Source organism: Rattus norvegicus, chromosome 4 (genome assembly GCF_036323735.1).
Source record: "Rattus norvegicus strain BN/NHsdMcwi chromosome 4, GRCr8, whole genome shotgun sequence".
Taxonomy (NCBI): Eukaryota; Metazoa; Chordata; class Mammalia; order Rodentia; family Muridae; genus Rattus; species Rattus norvegicus.
The window spans coordinates 8,005,792-8,028,229 of NC_086022.1; the positions used below are offsets into that span (position 1 = coordinate 8,005,792).

At 47.2% G+C, this 22,438-nt stretch overlaps 1 long non-coding RNA gene across 1 annotated transcript; it reads right to left on the reverse strand.

Annotated features, from left to right (window-relative positions):
- Window positions 1-1,292: 1,292 nt before the first annotated feature.
- LOC134486707 (uncharacterized) lies at window positions 1,293-18,708 on the reverse strand. Its single transcript, XR_010066048.1, has 2 exons — window positions 12,817-18,708; window positions 1,293-5,854 (listed from the first exon to the last, which is right to left on the reverse strand). It is a non-coding gene; the product is annotated as an uncharacterized LOC134486707 (long non-coding RNA).
- Between the last annotated feature and the right edge of the window lie 3,730 nt (window positions 18,709-22,438).

The following is a 22,438-nucleotide window of genomic DNA, read 5'->3' on the forward strand; positions in this document are numbered from 1 at the left end:
CCAAAGTCTGAGCAAGGTAAGTCGGATTAGCAGCAAGGTTCAGTACGCTCTGGCTTTCTTTTGTGATTTTAATTGTACAAAGGTATCTGCTTCCCTTCTCTGGTTTTATTTAAAGAGGCTGTTTGTTTGTGCCCAAGAGGTAAATGATGAGCCAGAAGGCTGTGTGGGATTGGAGACTATAACCTTGCAAAATGACATCTCGCCCTGTAACGTGTGACACGCACGGGTAGATAAAGGAAGTGCGCCAAGCGCGGCCTTTGTTAACGCTTCTTGCCCCCTGGCGTCTCTTTGATGGAAGGACACCCCACTCCCGCTGCTGAGGTGTCTGCCAACTCGGGCGCCTTCCCCACAGGCAACCGCAGCGAGGACTACAAATCGATTCATTTTTTAAAAATATCCAGGCAGAGTCGGGTGTTTAAAAACTTATGAACAGGGATCATAGATCATCAAACCTCGAGAGAGAAGAATTGGCAAAAGTCTGCCCCGTTTATTATTTTAAAACTAAGTCTGTTGCTTTCTGCCACATGTAAATTTAGTCTGGGTTTGTTAACCAGGCTCCTGTGTGTGTTATAAATTAACACAATGTCTTTGGGGCGAGGCAAGAGAGAATTTATAATCGTTTAAGTTTGCAATTAACTTTCGGGGCAGAGGGCTGTAACTAGCTCCCTGAGTAGCCAAGGTCGGTTCCGGAAGCATTTGGAAGCTTTCATTGGAAGACATTGGAGTCTGTCTGTCTGTCTGTGGCTTTCTGAAGGTTTTCTCCAGGCTGAGAACTAAAGGGACAAAACCCAGTGCAAGATGGAATGTTTGTGCTGTTCTGGTTGGGAGTGGGATGTGGGTCTGTGGAAAGCTCAGCTCCACAGGAGAGGAAGTGTGGGCTGATCCAAGTTTCCCCTTCTGAGGAACTGCTGAGAAGGAGAGAGGCCAGGAGGAGTCCCTTTTAGGCTTCAGAGTCTCGGTATCTTTTTCTGTAGATGTAGACAGGTGTATCCCCCGCCAAAGACCGTCAGATTCCCGGGAAGCTGCAGCAGACAGGGTCTTCGGAGCTGTCAGACCCCAGACAGCCGGGTCTCCTTGCTGTGGGAGACACCCGTTTGTTTGAACTCAGTTTGTTTCTGCCTGTGTTTCTCCTTTCTGCTACCCAGCGGTCTGTAGCAGAGAAGCTGCAGAATTTCCAGGCAGGGCATTGTCTGTGTCTTTCTTTCTCTGGGTGATTTGAAAAGAGTGTTAATAACAATTTTATTAGTCTGGCAAAAAACCCTGAGATCCAAATTCTTTGTTTTCCTTTCCAATTTCTTCTTCTTTTCCATATTTAACATGGACATGCGTGCATGCAAGAAGTAATGGGCTCTGCGAAGCCAAATCTTGCTGATGCCACGTTTTAATGGTGTGGGTTGCTAATTCATGGTTGGGTGCCTCTTTAAAAACGAATCGATGATTTAGTTTATTGCTAAGGCACAGGGCTCTAGGCTCTGTTATCTTCTAGGAGGTAGGGTGAGACCAGAACCTCTTTGGTCTCAACTCTATTCTGGTTACACAGTAGAGGCTCATTTAAAAGTTACTTGTTTCCAGAAGGTTTTATGAAGGCCCGTCCTTTCTACCTCTGGCCTTTAAACTACCGACTCTGTGGAGAAGGAAGGCTCTGATGTTCCCAGCTGCTGGGCCTGAGTAGCTGGAGGAGGTAACTCATACTGGATTGCCCCTCTCATCTGAACTTGAACCTTCTCTCCTGCCTTACCTTACTTGTCTGGGACGTGTGTGTGTGTGTGTGTGTGTGTGTGTGTGTGTGTGTGTGTGTGTGTGTGTGTAGGAAGCAGGCTAGAGAACATGGTAAAACAGAAAAGAGAGCCAGCTATGAGGAAGACGGCAAATGCTTGGAACTAGCCCTAACACTGTGATTCTCAGATCAGATACACCTTGGCTTGGCTCTAGGTATGTGGAGCCCCTTGTCAATGTGACAGAAATCCCGTTGCTTTTCGTGCCTATAACTAGCACTGCTCTTGTAGCTAGAAGACCAAGGCAAATGTCAGCCAGTCTCAAAAAAGAAGCATGGAGTGCAGTCACAGGAACAGAGATAGGTGCTGTGAGAACAGCTCTGAACCAGGAGGCTGAGGGAAGAAGGTAAAGGTTTACTCAGTGGTGGGAGGATCCTTTGGGAAGTAAGAACTCCCAACCTGCCTTTCCTCCAGGTCTCTGCCTTCCCACACCCAACTCACAGATACTGTTAACGAGACCACTGGATTTGTGCCTTCATCAGCCAGGTGCCAGCAGTCTCATGTCAGTAGCCTTGGCACAAGGACCCTGAATTTGAATGATCCATGGAATCCAGGTTCTGGACTCAGCTGAGGATGCTGTTGCAGGAACCTAGCTGGGTGAGAAACTGACAGCTGAGAGTCGCTGCTCAGAGGAGGCCAGATTCAGGGAGTGCCACGTCGGCGCTGATGGGCTTCCTGGAGTCCCTGCTCTTTGCAGGCTTGACCCTCCAGTGCCTGGCTCTGGAGATGAGTCTAAAGATCGTTTGCTGTTGTTGGGGAGAGAAGTATCAGAGATGTTAATTGTGTGCTGACAAAATATAGGGGAAATACTGGAGAAATAAGAGAATTGAAAAGAATTTAGCACCAGAGACAAGGAGCCCTGCAACAATGGATAGACCCTGGTGGTTTAAATTCCTGCTTCCAACTGCTATCCTGCGCAGGGAAAACCTTTGGTCGGGTGGAGAGACCCAAATAAAGACTCAGGAAGCTTTGCCAGCCTGCCACGTTTGTGGTGAGCTGTGGGGAAGCTGGGAAAGCTGCACTGGAAGAGAAAAAGAAAACTATAAACAGGTTTGTAGGTATACGTGTTTGTTTAATATTCATCTCTTCTAAATGTACTTTTACTAGCTGTATCAAAGCCCCTGAATTGAGCAGTGTCCAAAGGCTGTCTTTTTGGCCATGTTCAAACATGTCAGCTCCCTCTGCGGACACTCCCCATGAATTTTATCCATCCTTCAGTTTATTCTAACTTGTTTTTGAACCATGGGAACGTAGTTTTATTTGGCTAGTAAAGATTGCGTTTAGTTCATTGAGTATGCATTGCAAAAGTTTAGCTGGCAATGCCCACCTGAATTCCAAATTGGGAAGTTAAATATTTGTTTTTAATTTTCTGGCTCAAAAAATGTTAACGAACAGAAACGGATTCTTTCTGCTTGAGTGAGGCTCCTAGAAATGGGGCTGTTATAAGAACCTGCACCTAAAAAACGGGGGCATTTGCCTCTTGTCCTGACACATTGTGCCTGGAAACTTAACTCCCAGGAGAAATGTCAATATTGTAAATTAAAAAAAACAAAAAAGCACTACACTTGAATAAGAGCCACTTTTGTAGCTTGATCAAAAGCAACTTTAGGTAAAAAGAATGGTCTCCAGAAAGCATTGAGAACAAAGGCCCCTTAAAGGTTGTTCTTTAAAAGATGAATTTTTGTGAGGAAGTTCAAGGTCTAATTTGCAAACGATTTTCATTTTATCTTATTATCATATTTAAACAAACCCTTCAAAACAAGGAAATTGATCTTTTTCCCCCACCAATTTCAACTGACTGAAAAGAACTCCAGCATAGAGAGTAACATCTCTGGCATGCTCCACCTGATCGGTACCGGAGCAAACACTTTCGGCAAAGCCGCACACAGTTTGAAACCTGCTGCTGAAGTCAAGTGTGTCTCATGACCATTGCAGACTTGAGCACATCTGAACACACCCCACGTGGAGCACCAACCATCTCCAACTTAGGAGGTGGTCAAGCGAGATGGCAACAAACGGGACAACCAAGTCAATAGATCGGTTTTGACTGAATGGCAGTATTTCTTCTTCATCTTGCCCTCTATCTCAGAGGAAGCAAAGATGGGGTGGGGGCTAGGGTGCCAATGAGAGTCAGATCTAGAGCAGCGTTTATCCACAGCCAGAAGGAAGCCTGCTCTCTGTTCCTTGAGGAGGCAGAGAGAGCACCACTGTGTGTGTGTGTGTGTGTGTGTGTGTGTGTGTGTGTGTGTGTGTGTGCACAAAATGAGACAATAGCTATACTATACACAACCAGAGAACGCCCACAAGCTTTGGTGGGTCAAACCATTTGGCCAAGCAGCAAAATTGGAAAGGAGAGAAACACTTCCTGATGCTGAGGTAGCCAGGGATGGAGTGTAGGTCATTTCCTTTCAACAAACTCAGGGATGTGGCCAGTCACGAGGCAAGTCCTTCAGCCATGTTAATCTGTAGACAACATTCTCTTAAATGTATCTCCCTGATCAGGACTCAGGGAACCGGCAGAGACTGCCTGCCCTCTCTGCTATTGCATTTGCTGGACCGCTTGCAGTAATTCCCGTTGAGGGCTCCTGGAGAGCCTTTCATGTGCCCAGTCTTGCCTACTGGAGTCCCAGGGTGCTATTGGCAAGACAGAAGGGGATATTGGAGGTATTTCCCTTTTTAATTTTACTTGACCTTTTCTGTTAACAACAGCGGGGCTGACTGGCCAATCACCCAATCCACCTGGGCACTCATCCCAGATACTAAGAGGACTCTGTGTGTGTGTGTGTGTGTGTGTGTGTGTGTGTGTGTCTGTGTGTCTGTGTGTGTCTGTGTCTGTGTCTGTGTCTGTGTCTGTGTCTGTGTCTGTGTGTCTGTGTTTTCTCATGACTCTTCCGCTACACCGCTAAAAGCGGTAAAAAGGTGTGGCCTTTCGGCTGAGTCCACCTATGTGTGCGTAGGAGTAGTGTGGACACTGGGCGTGGGCGTGTCGCGATAGCGTGTTTGGACCCGACTTGTCTCTCTCTTAAGCAGCCAGCTCTCTGTGACTGTGTGCTGGAAGGACAAGGGTAGAGGGAGTCGCAACAAAGACACGGGGCGATTAGGCTTCTCGGCCCGGGAGCCTGAACTTTTCCACCTTCCCTAAATGACCTTTTCCAGCCCGTGGTGCGCGATATTGATTAGGTCTTCCTTCAGCTCCGCGGTCCCCTCTCCGCTGTGAAAAATGAACCATCAGTGGACGCTATTGATCGAGCCTGCTCTCCAACACTCTCCATTCACACGTCCCCAAGTAATGAATTCGTCCATTTAAAAACATTACAAGGAATATTGGAGATTGACTGCCAGAGGAAGTGACACTTGACCCCGGTATCCTGCGCCCGGGTCGCTGCATTTCAAAATAGCAGTCCCCAAGCAGCTAGCAGAGCCGTTGCGGCGACTTCTGGCTTGTCCTTTCCGGTTCTCTCCTGGTTCCGTTCCTCTGCCCTCCGGCCTAGCACCCTCTTCCCCGTTCCACACCTTCCTAGGACTGTGGAACTCACTGGGAGGGCGTGAAGCAGGCACTAGGGACACGAAACACTGCGCCACTACAAGCAAACAAGCCCTGGCGCAAGCTCCGGCTCTGCTTCTCACAGGCGCGCCTAGCGCAGGGAACCCGCCTTTGCCTGCTCAGGTAGCGGAAAGGACCCGCTGCTACAGGGTCACAGAGATACAGGGGTGTCCCCACCACCCTCCCAAAAACGCCTGCATGGTTTGGATCCGCCTTGGCTCACCTTGGCTAGCAGGAAGCTGGGGTCCCTGATTGAGAAGGGACATCTCGCTCCCCAGATGGCTTCCCGATGGAAGGACTGGAAAAGGACAGAGAAAGCTTGGATCTCTGCCCTTGGTCTCCGCATCGGAAAAGCTCTGCACCACTTTGGGTCTGAGCACCTTCACTCGCTGGACTAGGGTGCTGAGTGGGCCTTTCCAATTCGAGGTGGATGAGCATTGTGGTGAGAATCGAGCTGGAGTCAGGGCTGTGGAATTTTTTTCTCTGGTCTCCAGGCCGCTGGGCCAAGAAGTCCCGCTTCTTTTGTTCTGGCCAGCTGTAATTTAACATCAAATGCCTGTTAGAGTCACGACAAGGGCGACAGTTCCTCTCTGTTTTGCTATCAACTAACAGGATTAGCCAACAAGAGCGAGATTTCAAATTAACCATAAAAATTACAAATCGCAATTCATTTAGCTGCCCCTTTGTTACATTAAAAACATAAATAAACGAGTGTGCATTCAGAGGGATGGAATGCGTGCAAGGAAGCTGAGTGGTTGAATCCGAGCCCGTGGACTTCAAGGCTTGGTTGCCAGGAGCGTGGGCAGCCAAGGGAGGCACGGTCCTCAGCAGGTCCCGACTTGAAGAAGGAAGTGAGAACCTGTGCTATTGCTATGTGGAGCTGCCCACGCAAGAGTGGGCCAGTCTGCAGAGGGGGCCCTTCGGCGCTTGAGGTCTGAAAGCTGGGGTGCTGATTTTGTAGTGAGCTAGGAAATAGCCAAATTGTTGATGGCTGCTCAGTGGCCCCTGGTGTGTTAGGGAGCAGGCCACAACACTTGGCTTTTTATGGACGAAGGCTCTTGCTTGCAACCCCTTTGGCTTTCTAGCAGAATAGACCCTTTATTAATCTGTGTTTGTCCTATGGGTGGAGCCCAGTCTGAAAAACAAAACAAAAAAATCAAACCATCACCAGCAGCAGCAGCAGCAACACTCAGCAACACTCAGCAACACTGCTGAAGGTGTAGGGATCCTAGAGGCCAAGAGCATAAGAGTGGCAGTAACTGGAGGTATTGCCCATAGGTGTGGCTGTGGGTCAGGTGTGGGCAGCGAGGGGGTTCAGCTTTACTGCTGTACTGAGGCCCAGTAGGCAGGAGTTCCTGGTCTCTCCTCTTAGCTGGAACTGACTTGGGGCACAGGGGCAGATACTGACCAGTTTTGTTCTGGAGATAGATAGTCATGCCTAGGTGGCCAATGCTGGGGGTGGGGGCAGAGTCTCTCTGCTTCTCAGTCTTTCTGTCTGTCTGTCTCATCTCCCGTCTCTCTCTCCCTACTCCCCTCGGACCAGGCCCTTTGCAGCTTTTGTGTTGCAGAGGTGGGAGTAGGGTTCTCATAGGCATCTCACCAGGGAAAAGCATGCCAAAAGCCACTGCAGTCCTTGGCAACACACCTCAAACACCAGGGAATGGACACTAAACCATGTTTAGAAAGCACAGGTTAGAGCAAGGGGGAGGACAGGAAGACCAGGACAAGGTAGCCCCGACCCCATCTTCAGTTACTTCTGTTTCAGTCACCTTCCCTCTCTGGAGAGAACTGACTGTAGGTTCTCCCAAGGGACCTGGCAGCACTCCTCATTCTTTCTTACGGCCAGGCCATCCTACTGTAGTCCGTAAACTCCTACGAAGTCTAGTGTCAGGCACACCGTCTCCTTAAAATGCCCTCCAGTAGGTCCCAAAGATGTTGTCAGAGTCCACCAGAACCTCCACAGCTATGGGTGTGTGGTCGTGAAGCTAGGCAGACACTTAGAAGTTTGGGACCTCTGGTAACACTGACCATACTCTTTCTTTATTCTAACATCTTCTGCCCTCCAGAAGACTGAGGAGGCCCAAGGAGGGAGGGAGGGAGGGAGGGAGGGAGGGAGGGAGAGAGAGAGAGAGAGAGAGAGAGAGAGAGAGAGAGCGAGAGAGAGAGAGAGAGCAGAACCCTTTCAGCTCAGGAAGTTGGGCATGTAGACTTCTAAAAGCCTTGGGCCCCACAATAGCACATGCTTTTGACTCCCAGGAAAAGTTCTCCTGTGTCCTCTCACTCCTTAAATTACTCAAAGGATCTAGACATCCAGCTGGCATCCAGCACCCAAGCAGCCTGGCACCCAAGCAGCCTGGCACCCAAGCAGCCTGGCACCCAAGCAGCCTGGTACAGTTTGTTGGCTCTGCAAAAAGATGAAGGTGGGGAATCTATCCTCTGGGCATGCTTGTTTCCTTGTCTCTACATGGGGAGTCAGGAAATTCAAAGCAGAATTTATTCTTTATCTCTGTGGCAGTGACCACCCATCTGCTCCATTTCCTTTTCCTTCACATCCTACGACTCAGTTCTTAGATGCAGAACAGTCGCCTGTCTTGCTGGGCTCCTAAACTGTTCTCTTGAGCCTGCTGGTCTCTTGCAGGATTCTAGCAAAACATACCGAGTCTAGGGAGTCTAGGAGATGGATGAACAAGCTTGTCCTGTGGCCTCCAAGAAGAGGAATGAACAGTGGAACATGGAGCTAGCAGCAGCTTTCATAGTTGTGACTTACCTTTCCCTAGGGACTTCTCCAACTCAGGGGCCTTTGCAACACTGTACGTGTGTCATAGGAAGCCAAGGCACACTGTTCCCATGGCAGCATGACTATGAAGGACTGTCACTTGAGGAGACATGCCTCTAGAGATCCTATCTCCACTGTTCTCTTTCCACTTCTATGCATAGTCCTGGGATGCCATGAAGTCCTGCAGTCTGTCTAACTTGGCTACAGACACCCTGGAGCGCTGGCAACAGAGACTGTGGAGCTCTTCTCTGTGTCCAGAGAGATGGCAAAGCCTGTGGAACCCTCTTGGTGCTTCCTTCCTCTGTTTGCTCACTTGGAAAATGAAAATAACCAACTCGCCCTCATCAGACCGAAGCTCAAACTGAGCACACATTCCTTGAGCTATACACAGCTTCAGAATCCGGCCTCACCAAAGGGCAAGCTTGCTTTATTGCTTCCGAGAGGTCTGTTTGATCTTGGGCACCAGCTCCTTGGTGGGCCCTTTCAAGATAGGTTTCTCTGGCTTTGCCACTAAAGGGAGGAGCTTCCAAAATACTGTTGGCACTGTGATGAATTTTAGAACTATAGAAAGTGACCACAGTGTCTACTTGAGTTCCACACAACCAGTCAACAAGGCTGTGAGATGAAGAGATGGCCAGGTAGAGTCATCCAGGACAAATGGGGCCAAATCCCTAAGACTTCTGCTATGAGAGTTAACAGATATTTATCAAATTGTTGCTGCAGACCATTAACTGTTCTATTAGGTCCTCCTCAGGACATAGGTAAATGTTGGTTTACGGTCCCAACAAAACTTGTTGCAATATCCATATTCTTACTCAGGGATAGAGCCTTGCCCTAAATTGCAGTGTGGATTCTTAAACAACATGGCTGACTAGAATGATCCATGGTCTAGCACTGGAGTTACACCTACTGGCAGAGGCTTCCCCAGGCCTGCCAGTGTTCTAGACAGCATAAGGAACACAGATTTTCCCATTTCCCATCACCACTGGGACATAAATACTGGGCTTGTACCATAAAGACGGTTGGGCTGGAGGGTGGCCATGTGGAAATTGCTGGTGGGATAGGAAGAAGTGCAAGTGATCTGTTTTCCAGGTAGCTTTGTGTCAGAAGCTGTCCCTGCACATGAGTCCACTGTACAGACAGGGAAAAGGTCGGAGAGAGACTAACCATTCAACTCTGAGAGTTTAGACTGTGTTAGGAAGAGGGAGGCCATGTGAATGACAGTGATTGCCCATGCCAGGAATCACTCTGTCACTCTGTGAGGGAAGCCGACAACTAGCCTCAAAGGTCAATGTTCTTCCCATCCTACAGATGAAGAGACTGAGGCACTAGAAGGTCAAATAGGACGGTGACGGTAAACCCAGACGGTCTGGCTCTCGCTCCTTGGCAGGGCCTCTCCCACAGGTGCCTCTCAGTGTGAGCATTGCCTAACATCTAGTGAATAAGCCCAGATAGATATAGAAAAAACCCTGTAGAAAGACACAACAACCCTCTCCTTGACCCAGACTGGTGCACAGGCCTGAAACAGGCAGGCTACTTTTGTCATCCATTAGAGAAGGTTCCTTTGGTCTCACTTCTTCAGTCACACCCCGCAGAGAGATTACAGATGTGAGTGTAGCCTCTTGTCCTGCCCTTTGCTCATTTTCTTTGGGCTTATATGTATTGGCCATCATCTCTGTGGGCAGCTGACCCAATCCATCTGCTTCTGTCTACTACCTGTGCAGTGGGGCGAGCCTCTCTGGAATTCCATCTTGAACACCTGTTCCCGCCAGCAACTTGCATTCCCAAGACCTCCTGCCTTCTCATGGGGAGACACCAACATTGCTGGGGTGAGGCTACCAGAGCCTAGGCTGAAGCCCCTGGAGTCCTAAGAAGGAAAGCTATATCCATGGGTAATGACAGACAGGGCCACTCCCTCTACAGAGGGCAAAATGAGACTCAACAAGTAGATGCTGGCCGGATAGGAATGGATCTCAGCTGCAGAGACAGGCCTAGTATGCACAGGGCCCTGGGTTAAATCTCTAGAAACAATTCAAAAAGACAGACAGTGCAGATGCTGTCTGACGGCACATCTGGAAGACTGAGCTCCCTGGGAAAGTTAAGCTTTCTCCACCATTCCTTCCAGGCGAAGAAGCCATTAGGCTTAGACAGTACCAAGGCCCAGATGGGACTCATTCTGACTTCTGGCTGCCCTTTCCTTAGACTTGAGCAGGGCTAGCAAGTCCCCTCTTATCTTCTGGGACTCAGTCAGTGCTGGATAAGGGTGTGTTGGAGAGAATGAGAACTGTAAGGATGGGGAGTTCAGTGAGTGAAGCGCTGTGGGTTCAGCAGGACCTGAGTCCAGATCTCCAACACCCACTCACCGGGGTGGCAGACACAGGAGGGTCCCTGAGGCTCTCCGACCCTGGATTCAAGAGCTCCAGATTCAGTGAGAGGCCCTGTCTCCAAAAGTTGAGGTGAAACGGGGTGGTGGTGGCACACGCCTTCAATCCCAGCACTCAGGAGGCAGAGGCAGGCGGCTCTTTGTGAGTTCAAGGCCAGTCTGGTCTACAAAGCAAATTCCAAGACAGACTGGGCTACACAGAGAAATCCTGTCTTGAAAAATAAAATGAGAGAGAGAGAGAGAGAGAGAGAGAGAGAGAGAGAGAGAGAGATATTGAAGCTATTGAGGAAAGAACCTGATATTGACCTTTGATCTATCACACACATGCACATACAGGCACCTATACACCCATATGCACCTGTACACCACACACACACACACACACACACACACACACACACACACACACACACACACACAGAGGCATCAACAGAAGAGGGAAGAACTCTGACCTAGGGCCTTCACTTAGACTTTTCAGACTCTCAGGCCGTAGTTGTCCAGCGTGGTCCTCTGGACAGTGGTGGTACTAGTTTGACCTCTGGTATGCCCTTGTGCTGTACACTGCATCCTCTTTGCTCACCCTCCTGGACTACGTGGATGATGCAGGGTCTCTGTGGGTGGAGCAGAAAAATATTTGCCCAAACTAGCAAACAGTTTGGCAGAAAGCCATAGAAAGCTGCCAAGGCCATTAGTCATTAAGGCTACAGCTACCTGCCCCGGTGACCCAGGCTGCCTCGATGGCCCTGGCCTTATTGTATGGGACTCTCAGGGAGTGGGGTTTCCTGCCTTCAAGGTCCCTTGCCAGCTTCTACTGACTCCACTGATGAGGGAGAAACCCAAGCTCTTGACATTCACTTTGTCCAGACTTGCAAAATTAAAGTTTAAAATTAAAGTTTAAATTGAAAAGGGAAAGCTCTAGCTGTGAAGGGAAGGCGTCTGTAGGCCCCGGGGGCAGCCGGCACTCGTCTTTGAAGTCTTGGAGCTGGGCTCCTTGGCACTATGCAGGTGGCAAATAGATTTTCATTCACAGAAAATCAGACCTGGGGCCTGGTGTGGGAAGGAGATGAACGGAGCTGAGGTGAGTCTGTCTGGAAAACTGAACTCTCTTCCCCAGCTACAGAAGGTCAGCCTCGAGGCTAAGCCGCCATCTGCAGGGCAATGAGGTTCAGAGGTCAGGCCAGCCCTGTGGACTGTAGGCTCCTTCACCCCAGACTGGGTCTTCACCCCAGGACTGTGGGGTTCCTTCACCCCAGAAGGGATTTTGTGAACTTACTCCCGCACCAGAGACGTCTGCAGGAATCTCCCTTCACTGTTGCTTCATTTCTTCACTAGTTTGGGGAAACTGATCTTCCAGTCCTGGTCTCCTCCTGGCCACTTAGGGATCTAATGACACTGTAAGGGGACGAGGATGAGGTGCTCCCAGTGGTCTGGGCTCAATCCTGTTGCCGCTCAGGTTTTGGAGTGTGTATAGGAGAATGCTCTGACAACACACGCGGCTTTATCCCAGGGAAGCTGTGTATAAGGAGCACTGGCCCCACCTTACAAACAGATTTGGCAGCTCGGTCTCAGAGCCTTAAGGTCATACCCATCTCACATTCTAGGGAGCCTTTGGGCTTGCAGAAGCCTGGCTTTTGCTCCTGGCTTCAGTGCTGGGCCCCATAGCTCTGGGGTCCTGAAGGCCTTGAGTCTCCTCCATTCCTCGGGTGTGTGCAGTGGATGGGTGTGTCTCATGGAGGTGGAGTTGCAGGTAGTTGTAAGTTGTCTTATGTGAGTGCTGCAAACTGAGCTCAGGTCCTCCGCAATAGAGGTAGACACCCTTAACCGCTGAGCCATTCCCCATCCCAGCAGACCTGGCAGCTCTCATCTTTTCATGAAATCATTGGCAATCTGTGAATTGTACCTAATACAGACATATAGAAAAAAAGTTGCTAATGGGATGAAGCCTCAGGCACCTGGTGGGACGGCCTGCCATGCTGGAGGTCTTTCTTGAGGTAGTCCGAGAAAGAGATTTCCCCTCCCTGGTAGCTCAGGCCTATAATTTCCAGCTATTTTGGTAGGTGTGAGAGGGTGAGTTTTTGAGTTCAAGCCCAGCTTGGGTAATTTAGTAAGATCTGGTTTCAAAATGTATTTTTAAAATGGGTTGGGATATATAGCTTAGTGGTGGAGAGCTTGACTAGTATGCATGAAGTCTTAGGTTCAAGTCCAAGTAGTAATTAATATGTATGCCCATGCCTGTGCACATGCACACACACCAACACACATGTGCATACACATGCGCACACGCACACACATCTCTTCCCATGTGATCTGTCAGCTGTGTGTCCTTGCAGCTACTAACCTCTTCAGGATAAATTAGCAATTGCTGCTTCCCTGGGATGGGGCACCAGGCTGTGGGCCTGCAGGGAAGTAGAGGGGTCACCAGGGTGGTCTCCAAGTAAGAACAGAATTACTGGTCATGGGTTTTGGTTGTTGACCAAGGGAAGAAGATGTGGCAGTCAGCCTTTCCTCTTCTCTGATGATGTCTTTCAGGGATTCTAGCTGGTTTCTGAGGAGACAGAGGATTCCCAGCAGCGGGGGTGTGGCCCAGGAGCAGACCGTGTGAATGCAGTGATGAATGGTGTCCCCCAAGCTCACTCTTCTCACAGCCTCAGGCCATGGGCCTTATTTGGACCAAAGATACTATTGGCTAGGTTAAGATGAGGTCACTGTGGAGTGGGTGTGGCCTATGGACAATGGCTTGTCTTCACAATAAGGCCAAGAATAAGATGTCCTGACAGGGATGGACACAGATGTCTAAGCTGGAAGGAGCCAAGAGAAGGACTAGGAAGGACTGGCCTGCAGGGTCGGCTGGCACATGACTTCAGGGAGAGCATGGCCTGCTCAGAACTTCTCAGATTTCAACTCCAAGCCTGCAAGAGCGTGCACTTCTGTTAATCATCGTGCATGGGACTTTGTTACAGAGACTAGTGAGGTCAGCCACTCTGGAGTCACCTTCTCCCGGCTGCATTGTCACTTTAGCCTCTTTGGTGCCCTCCCTGTCTGCCTTAAGGAAAGGGGAGATGCACGGGCCTTGGAATAGGAAGCAAGAGAGCTGCTTCTCTACAACCTCAGCCCTTCTAGAATTGTCTTCCTGGGCCTGGAGCAGAGTCTTGCACATACATATAGCCAGAGGGGCCACGAGCAGCACTTGGAAAGGTAGATGGTTGTCACCCCCATTGGTCTTAGAGACATGGCACAGGGCCATAGAAAAAGCAGCAATCAGTGGGCTGGGTCAGGGGAGAAAACAGTGTAAGACAGGCTTAGTCCACATCCCCCTACCATGAATCCTGGGGACAGGCAGACAGCACAAGGTGGAGAGTCTAGAACTGGCCTTTGTAAATGATCATGGTAGCTCTTATTCAAGGTAACTGCTAGCTGCTGGAACGTGGCCCTGGGATGCAGGAATGAAGCTTCCTCCTCTGGCCATGGGGACTGGGCTCTCCTAGCTGGCAGAGATGTATTCTTACTTGGCTGGTGCTTCCACAAAGACCATTCCTCAGCCAGGAAAGGGGTGTGTGTGTGTGTGTGTGTGTGTGTGTGTGTGTGTGTGTGTGTGTGTGTGTGTCTGCGTGTGTGGTCTTTGCTACCTTGTGGGTTCTTCTTTTTTCCATCATTTATGTCCCTTGGTTCACCCCCATCACTAGATAGGACAGAGAGAGAGAGAGAGAGAGAGAGAGAGAGAGAGAGAGAGAGAGAGAGAGAGAGAAGAGCAACTTCTGATTTTGATTAATTATTTTTTGTTTCTTTTGAGCACCACTACTAACGAACCACATCCAATACCCCTAAATGACCAACAACCACCAACTCCACCTATGGTGGCTCTAGTGTTTATAGATCCTCTGAAATTTTCCCAGAGTTTCAAATATCGCACAATCACAGAAACCATCTGCAGCCGGCAAAGCCATGCCTCTGCTAGAGAAGGAGGCGAATCATAGTCAGCTGCTGTGAAGCAGGCTCACGTCCCTACACTGGCTTCCAACCCGATGTCACCGCATCCTTCAGTATGTGTCTGATTTTACAGTTTTTTCTAGTAATCCAGTTTCTCTAGGCTGCTGTCCTTCCCTTCTCATCAACACTCAGAAAGTTTAAAGTTAGCAGAGCACTATTCAGTCAATACCTGGGGATCTTCATTCTTCATTTTTGCTTTATAAGCATTTCTTTTAAGGTGCGATTAGAGCTTTCTACAACTGCTTGTCCTATAAGATTGGGTGGAATACCTATAATATGTTTTATATTATAATGTGTAAAGGGTGGGTTCACCTTACTGGAGACATATGTAGGGACATTGTCAGATTTGATGTACACGGTATCCCTATAACAGTAAATGTGCAATTACAGAATCGGCCTCTCAGAACTCCCAAACCGCTGCTGCAGTCTCTTGGCCAATCTCCATTGATTACCAATAATGACATTATCTCAGCATGAGTATATGGTACTACAATTTCTGCTGGATCTGCTCTGATAATTGATAATTATACAAGTCTACCTTATATAATTAAATCAGAAACTTTTTCTTTGTAAGTCTTTAATTTTTACTTTGTGTGTTAAGAATATCCATTCCATAATACTATCTTCCCTTTGCTTTATGAGCTCAGTAGAAGAATGAGCTAAAGACAAAAAAACCAAAATACAATAAAGTTTGATATCTATGTAACTCATATGTGTGTACCTTGTAGTCTCTGTTCTACCAGAATATTCTCTCTCTCGCTCTCTCTCACTCTCTCTTGCTCTCTTTCGCTCTCTCTCTTCTCCAGCTGTTAACTATCTTGGACTACTTAAGTCTGAATCTTGTAACATTTGAAACAATTTACTTAACATTTGAGTAATTAATCCAATGGTAGATTGTTTCCAATTAATATCTCCTATTAATTTGAAAATCATTAAGAGTCTGTAACTGATCTCTTCTGATCTGTATCTTGTGGCTGAATTTTTTTTTGTTGACTTATTTTATAAGCCAAATAGTTAATAGGATCTGTAAACCTCAGCCTAGCAGAATTCTTTGTATTTCCTTAAACATTTTCTCTAAAGTATCTGTATCGGAATCAGCCAATAAAATATCCATGTAATGATAAATAATGGATTGAGGAAATTGCCTATGAATTATTTCTAACAGTTGTTGCACAAAATATTGACATAAAGTTAGATTGTTTAATATTCTTTGTGGAAGAACTTCCCATTTTTATAGGTTGAGCATTATTATAAGTAGGTACTATAAAACCAAACCTTTCCCTATCCTGCTCATGCAAGAGGATGGTAAAAAAATCAAATCTTTTAAATCAATTACTATCATAGGCCATGCCTTAGGTAATAAAGAATGTAAAGGAATTCCAGGCTGTGACAGACTCATTGGTTGTATTACTCTAGTCACCACAATTAAATCCGTTAACACCCTCCATTTTTCCGATTTTTTAAAATAACAAATACAGGGGAATTCGAGGGCTGGTAGACTCTTATGTTCTGAGCTCCCAACTGCTCTTGCACTAGCTGCCCAAATGCCTGTAAGTTTTCCTTAGTTAGAGGCTTTGCTCTATCCACACAGGCTTCCCATTTGACCGCTTTAAGGGTACGGCTGTCAGCACTCAGCAGCGCTTCCTCCTGCCCCCTTTTATAAATTTGGAAACTCAATCCCTGCCTACCTTGTGTTTGGACAATTGGCACATCAAAGACAATAGTGAGTGTTTTTGATAACCTATATTGATACCTTCTGCGGGAACATCTGCCATTTCACCCCTTATTTATCTCTGTCTATGGGATTGCAGGAATAGTGATCTGAGTACGCCACTGTTGTAAAAGATCCCTTCCCCATAAATTTATGGGTGTCCACATAAGGCTTTAACTTTCCTGTTTGGCATTTTGGTCCCACACATTTAACCCATCACATACCCTGTTTTATCTGAGATAACTTTCCAATTCCTGGAAACTGGGTATAAACCTTCTAAAGTGCCATTCTGAATTCCAAGATGTTTATGAGATGATAGTCACAGCAGCTCCTGTGTCCACCAAATATTCTATTTCAATATTATTTACTTGAAATTTCAATTTTGGCTTCTGATAATTAACAACTGTTTGCCAGAACACAGGTTTTCCAGCCCTTCCAAACCCTCCTGTTCTTCCTACTGGAGTGGCTTTGCCTTTGAAGCAGTAGCAGCTGAGCAATCCCATCCCCTGTGTTAAATTGTACCTCTCTTTTTCATAGGCCATAGTTTTAATTTCTCCATTGACATCTTCATCTGTAGTTCCTGGATGTACAATGTGTCATTGGGGAATTAATACACTTATTCCCAAGGTCATCCCTACTGTCCCTAGAGGCAAAGGACCCTACACTCCAGTAGCTATTTTATAACTTTGAGTTCTTGAGGCTAGAGTAAGATGTCTACCTGTAGCCAAGTCCACAGCCACACTGCTTGCAGCAAACATGCATTAAATCTCCAATACCAAGTGGAGGTCACTCCTTAGCTGAAACACCCCATGCTTTTGCTGTGAGGCCTTGAGCTCTGCCTCCCGCCCAGGCCATTTCCCAATAATAATAAATTACCTTGAATATCTCCTTTGGACTTACACTCATTGGTCCAATGGCAACCCTTGTCACATCACCTAAATACACCTAGAAGCCTAGCCTTCTCTCTGGTTTATATTTAGGAAAACCATTATCCTTGGAGATGTCTTGTTCACAATTTTGTTGCAAACGACCATATTTCCCACAATTAAACATTTAGTGGGTTAATCATATTCTCTTGGCAAATGACTATTTCTTACAATTAAAGCACTGGACATTTTGGTATTGGAGACCTCTAGCTATAGCTTGACCTATTATATTAGCTGGTATATGTTAGAATCAATATTAGTCATATCCCTTATGCATTTGTTCATAAGCTCTCCTTGTGCCATTAATGGTCTAATAAATTTTTATACTCAGTGTTTGCATTTTCAAATGCCATCGTCTCTATCAACACCTGCCTTGCATCAGGGTCTGATAATGGCCTTGTTCACAAATGAGACTAATTTTTGTGAAAAATCAGTGGAGGCTTCTCCAGAGCCTTCTATAATCTTTGTAAATGAGGTGGACTTTTCCCAGGGTTCCTCAACTTCGTCCCAAGCTCTTTGTCCCAAGTTCTACAGTAGCACCATCAAATTAAATTTGCTCTTATATATCAAAGTCCTGCCCTCCACTCAGCAGCGGGTCTTTGCCATTCCCATTGCTCTATTTTGATGTTCAATATTCACAGCTTCTTCCCTCCACCATGTTCACCATTTCAACTCAGACTGTCTTCTAGCACAGCTGCAACCAATCCTTTCCAGTCTGGGGGAGTAATTCTATTTTGAGTAGCCCAGTTATTTAGGCACATAAGGCAAGTGCATCTCATATGAAATAATGGCCTCTCTGAAAGACCTTAGATCTATCATTTCTATAGGATGCCATCCTATCTCATCATAACCTTGTTTCAGGCATTTATGACTACTGGGAAAGTTGGTGGAGATTGCATCATCCTGGGCCACCCCTCCTCCTACTGTGGCAGTATGATTGGTTCAAGATTAAACCTTTCTCTCTCTTTCTTTTAAAGACAGCATCTCTACTTTTTTTTAAAGATTTATTTATTTATTATATATAAGTACACTGTAGGTATCTTCAGACACAGCAGCAGAGGGCATCGGATCTCATTACAGATGGTTGTGAGCCACCATGTGGTTGCTGGGATTTGAACTCAGGACCTCTGGAAGAGCAGTCAGTGCTCTCAACCGCTGAGCCATCTCTCCAGCCCTAACCCTTTCTTGCAAAACAGATTGTCCTCCTGTTTTTTCAGCTTTGTCCTAACTTAGCTGTACTCTGGCAGTTTCCTTCAGTCTTTCTTCCTGTGGGGTACCCCACTCTCTGGCTCAGTCGCTTGGGACTGAGCCTCTTTTCCTGTACTCCTTCCCTCCCAGGAGCCTCCACCTCTATTTGCAACTTCTCCAGTTGCACCTCCAACTCTGCAACCATTTCAAAAAGGAAGCAGACTGACCCCTTTTATTTTCCCATTTCAGCCATTTTTTTGTTTGTCTCTTGGGCCTCTCCATTTCCATCCATAGTTTTTCCAACTGCTCAGTCATTCTTCCAACCTTTTTTGAAACAGAATAGAAAGAAGAGGAGGAGGAGGAGGAGGAGGAGGAAGAGGAGGAGGAGGAGGAGGAAGGGGAGGAGGAGGAGGAGGAGGAGGAGACAATGACCAGAAAAATCCCTTTTCGAACAGAGTGGGGAATATCCCAGTGGTAGTAACCACAATAAATTTTTCTTGTGTCTTGAAAAAAAATCCATTCCTTCATCCCCTGCAGTTTTCTCTACAGTATTTGAAATCAAATTTCCTATTTTTAAAAAAGATTTATTTATTTTATGTATATGAGTACATTGTAGCTGTCTTCAGACACACCAGAAGAGGGCATCAGATCCCATTACAGATGGTTGTGAGCCACCACGTGGTTGCTGGGGATTAAACTCAGGACCTCTGGAAGAGCAATCCATGCTCTTAACTGCTGAGCCATCTCTCCAGCCCAAAATTTCCCATTTTTATCTTTAACTTTTGAGCTCCACTTTTGCCCACCACTATAGCTGGTCTTTGTATTTTGTGGGTTATTCTTTTTCCCATCCTTTATTTCCCTGTTTTGTTCCCCTAACACTAGATAGAAGAGACAGAAGAGAGTAGAAACAGAGAGAGAGAGAGAGAGAGAGAGAGAGAGAGAGAGAGAGAGAGATAACTAACAAACCACAACCACCAACCCCACTTATTAGGGCCCTAGCATTTATATATTACCTGAAAATTTCCCAGAATTCCAAAATCACACAATCACAGAAACTCTACCATGCCCCTGCTAGAGCATGAAGCAAATCATAGTTGCTGCAAACAGTCTGGAGCAGACCCACATCCCCACACCTGGATTAATATGAAAACACATTCTTATACTATTTCTTTGTTTTTGCTTTTTTGTTTTTTGTTTTAAAGAAGCCAAAATTCCAGAATTGTCACTGTGTGTGTGTGTGTGTGTGTGTGTGTGTGTCAGTGTGTGTGTGTGTGTGTGTCAGTGTGTGTGTCAGTGTGTGTGTCAGTGTGCGCATGTGTGTAGAGGCCAAAGTCAACATCTGCTGTCTTCCTCAATTGCTTCCTGCCTTATTTGGTGTTTGAGACAGTGTCTATTACAGAACCTGGAGCTCACCAACTCAGAAGACTGGCTGGGCAGCAAGCTCCAGGGATCCTCCTGCCTCCACCTTCCCAGCACTGGGTATAGGTGTGAGCCACCACTCCTGTTTTTTTACATACGTGCTGGGCACTTGAACTCAGGTCCTCATGTTTATGCAATAAGCATTTTGCTAATAGAACCTATATCATGGCATTTCTTGAAAACCTTGTGTACACCTTTAATCCTACTACTAAGGAGGCAGATCTTTGTAAATTTGAGGCTACCCTGGATTACACAGCAAGATCCAGGCCAGCCAGGGCTATTTAGCAAGATCCTGTCTTACACACATCTTTCTGGGGCCAAGGCTGGGGTTGGGGCTGGGGTTGGGGCTAGGGTTGGAGGCTGGGGCTGGAGCTGGAGCTGGAGTTGGGGCTGGGGCTGGGGTTGGGGCTGGGGTTGCGGCTGGGGCTGGGGAGCTGGCTCAGTTGATAAAATGATTGATGTGCAAGCATAAGGACCCAGAAGTGGATCCCCAGAATCTATGTAAAACGTGTACATGAGGGTGTGCATTTGTAACCTAGCCCTGGGGAGGCAGAGACAGATGGGTTCTCGAGGCTGGCTGGCCACTATAGCTAAAGTGGAGAGTTCCAGGTTCATGAAAGACCATGTATCAGAAAAAGAAGATGGCAAGAGATTGAAGGAAAGTTGATGTCAACTTCTGGCCTCCACATATACATGTATACACACACATGCACATATACTCTCACATACATGTATGTATACACATGAACACATAAAAAAAGTTGTAATATCTGAAATATGCTTGTTTTTTCAGCACTTGAGATGCGAGGGCAGGAGAATCCCATGTAGGATATTATCCTGAACTAAGTAGTGAGTTCTTCTCTCAGTAATTAACAATAATTAACAATAATGATAATAAATTATAAGATAGCCAGGATGTGATTAGCCCTGAGTTCAGTTCCTGACACCAAAACAAAAACTATCATATAAAAAGAAAAATAAGAGGTAGGTACATAGTTATTACTCCTCTAGGGCAATAGCATTAGTTTTTCATTCCGGCCAGGAGAGCATAGACCCTAGAGAAGATGGAATGCAAGGTGAACCAGTGGCTTCATTTGCAGATGTCCACTCACTGCTGAGCCTGCTTCAGAGTTCTCTGCATCCTCTGGTGCAAACTCCACTGGGGTCCTTACGCCTTGCCCCGTGCTGGAGGACGTGACACTGCCCACCATCTGCTCACGACATGCTGCAAAGGAGGTGTTTGCTCAGAGCAAGGAAGATCTAAAGCCCATGACCTTGAGCAAAGGAATATGGCTTAGAGTTGTATCTGCCGCAGGTTGATCAGCCAGCCATGCCAGCAGAAGCCTGGGACATGGGGATGATGTCCTGCTGTGATAGTGTGGTGGCCTTGATCAGGACTGACCACAGACTGAGATCCACTCATGCTATGCCTTCGGTCTACACATGCAAGTCTGCCCTAGGCTTCAGGACTGAGGCCGAGGCAGAGGATGGAGAGAAGAGGCAGTTGCAGGGAGCAAGGACCATTCTACTTACCCCTTCCCTTCTCAATATTCTCAATGTTCCTCTTTCCCTTCTGAGGGCAGGACTGTGTACAGGAGACATTTGGCCACATGTGATGCTTCTTTATCTGTGTGTATCTCAGATAAAAATGAGAGAAGCAAGCAAGAGCCTGAGTCTTCCCAGTCTGACTGTCTCAGGGAGACAAAGAGCACTGTCATATGAGCTGAGCACTGTGGCATTCCAGGAAGTGCAAGGTTGGGCAAACAGCAAGGGAGAGGTTGAAGTTAAGATGCACAGCAGCCATTCCAATTCCTGGACTACCTTGAGCCCCAGTGCTCAGGTGAAGGTTTTATGAAGTCCAGGGTCCACCTCTGTGGCCCTATTGTAGTGAGGCCTTTCCCTGTATGGTTTCCTTCTGTGATAGCTCAGGACCTGGGCTTTGAGAGCACCTTGGGGCTGTGGGAACACTTCAGAAGAATCTCACTTTATCAAATAGAAGAAAAGCAGCCCAGTCCAGAAGCCAAGGCCGTGTATTTGCTTTGCAGTCTGACTCAGCGCTATCGCTGCTAAGGATTGGAAGAGCTGTGATGTGGGCCAGCCCCTAAGGAATGTTGTAGTGGATGTTTGTCTTGTTATCCCTTTCGTCCCCTTCTCTCCTGTTTGAGATGCTCATCCAACCTGCTCAAACATCTAATACTGTGTGTCTGCGCCTTTCTTGTCCTTCGAGTCATCCTTTGTGGACAGGGTAGAAAAGCATGCTTAGACTTCAGATGACTAGCCAGTCACTGTGGCTTAAATCCTGTGTGAGCAGGGACTCTGTGTGCACTGTTCTCATGCTCCATGGTGGATGTCTCCAAGCACAGCAACACTTCTTAACTTGTCTTACACCAACACCAAGAACTTGGCCGGAGGCACTACCATGGAGAACTTGGCTGGAGGCACTACCATGTATTCAACAAGAGTCCGTGAAGCACTTGCCACGAGTGAGGCCGAACGGTGCTGAGCAAGGCACTGAGGCAGACCCCTGAAGACAGACAGGAGAATGTTCCTCATATGAGCACAGCTCACTCTAGACCAAGCATGAAATGGTGGCCATGGAAGTGGTGCCAGGCAGAGCATGAAGGACAGGGACAGAGGAAACTGCAGTCTGTAGCCATGTGGGCCACACAGCTTCTCTTTTCATGTGGTCATTTGTGTTGTGATAACCTGGAGAGGCCTGATGTCTCCAA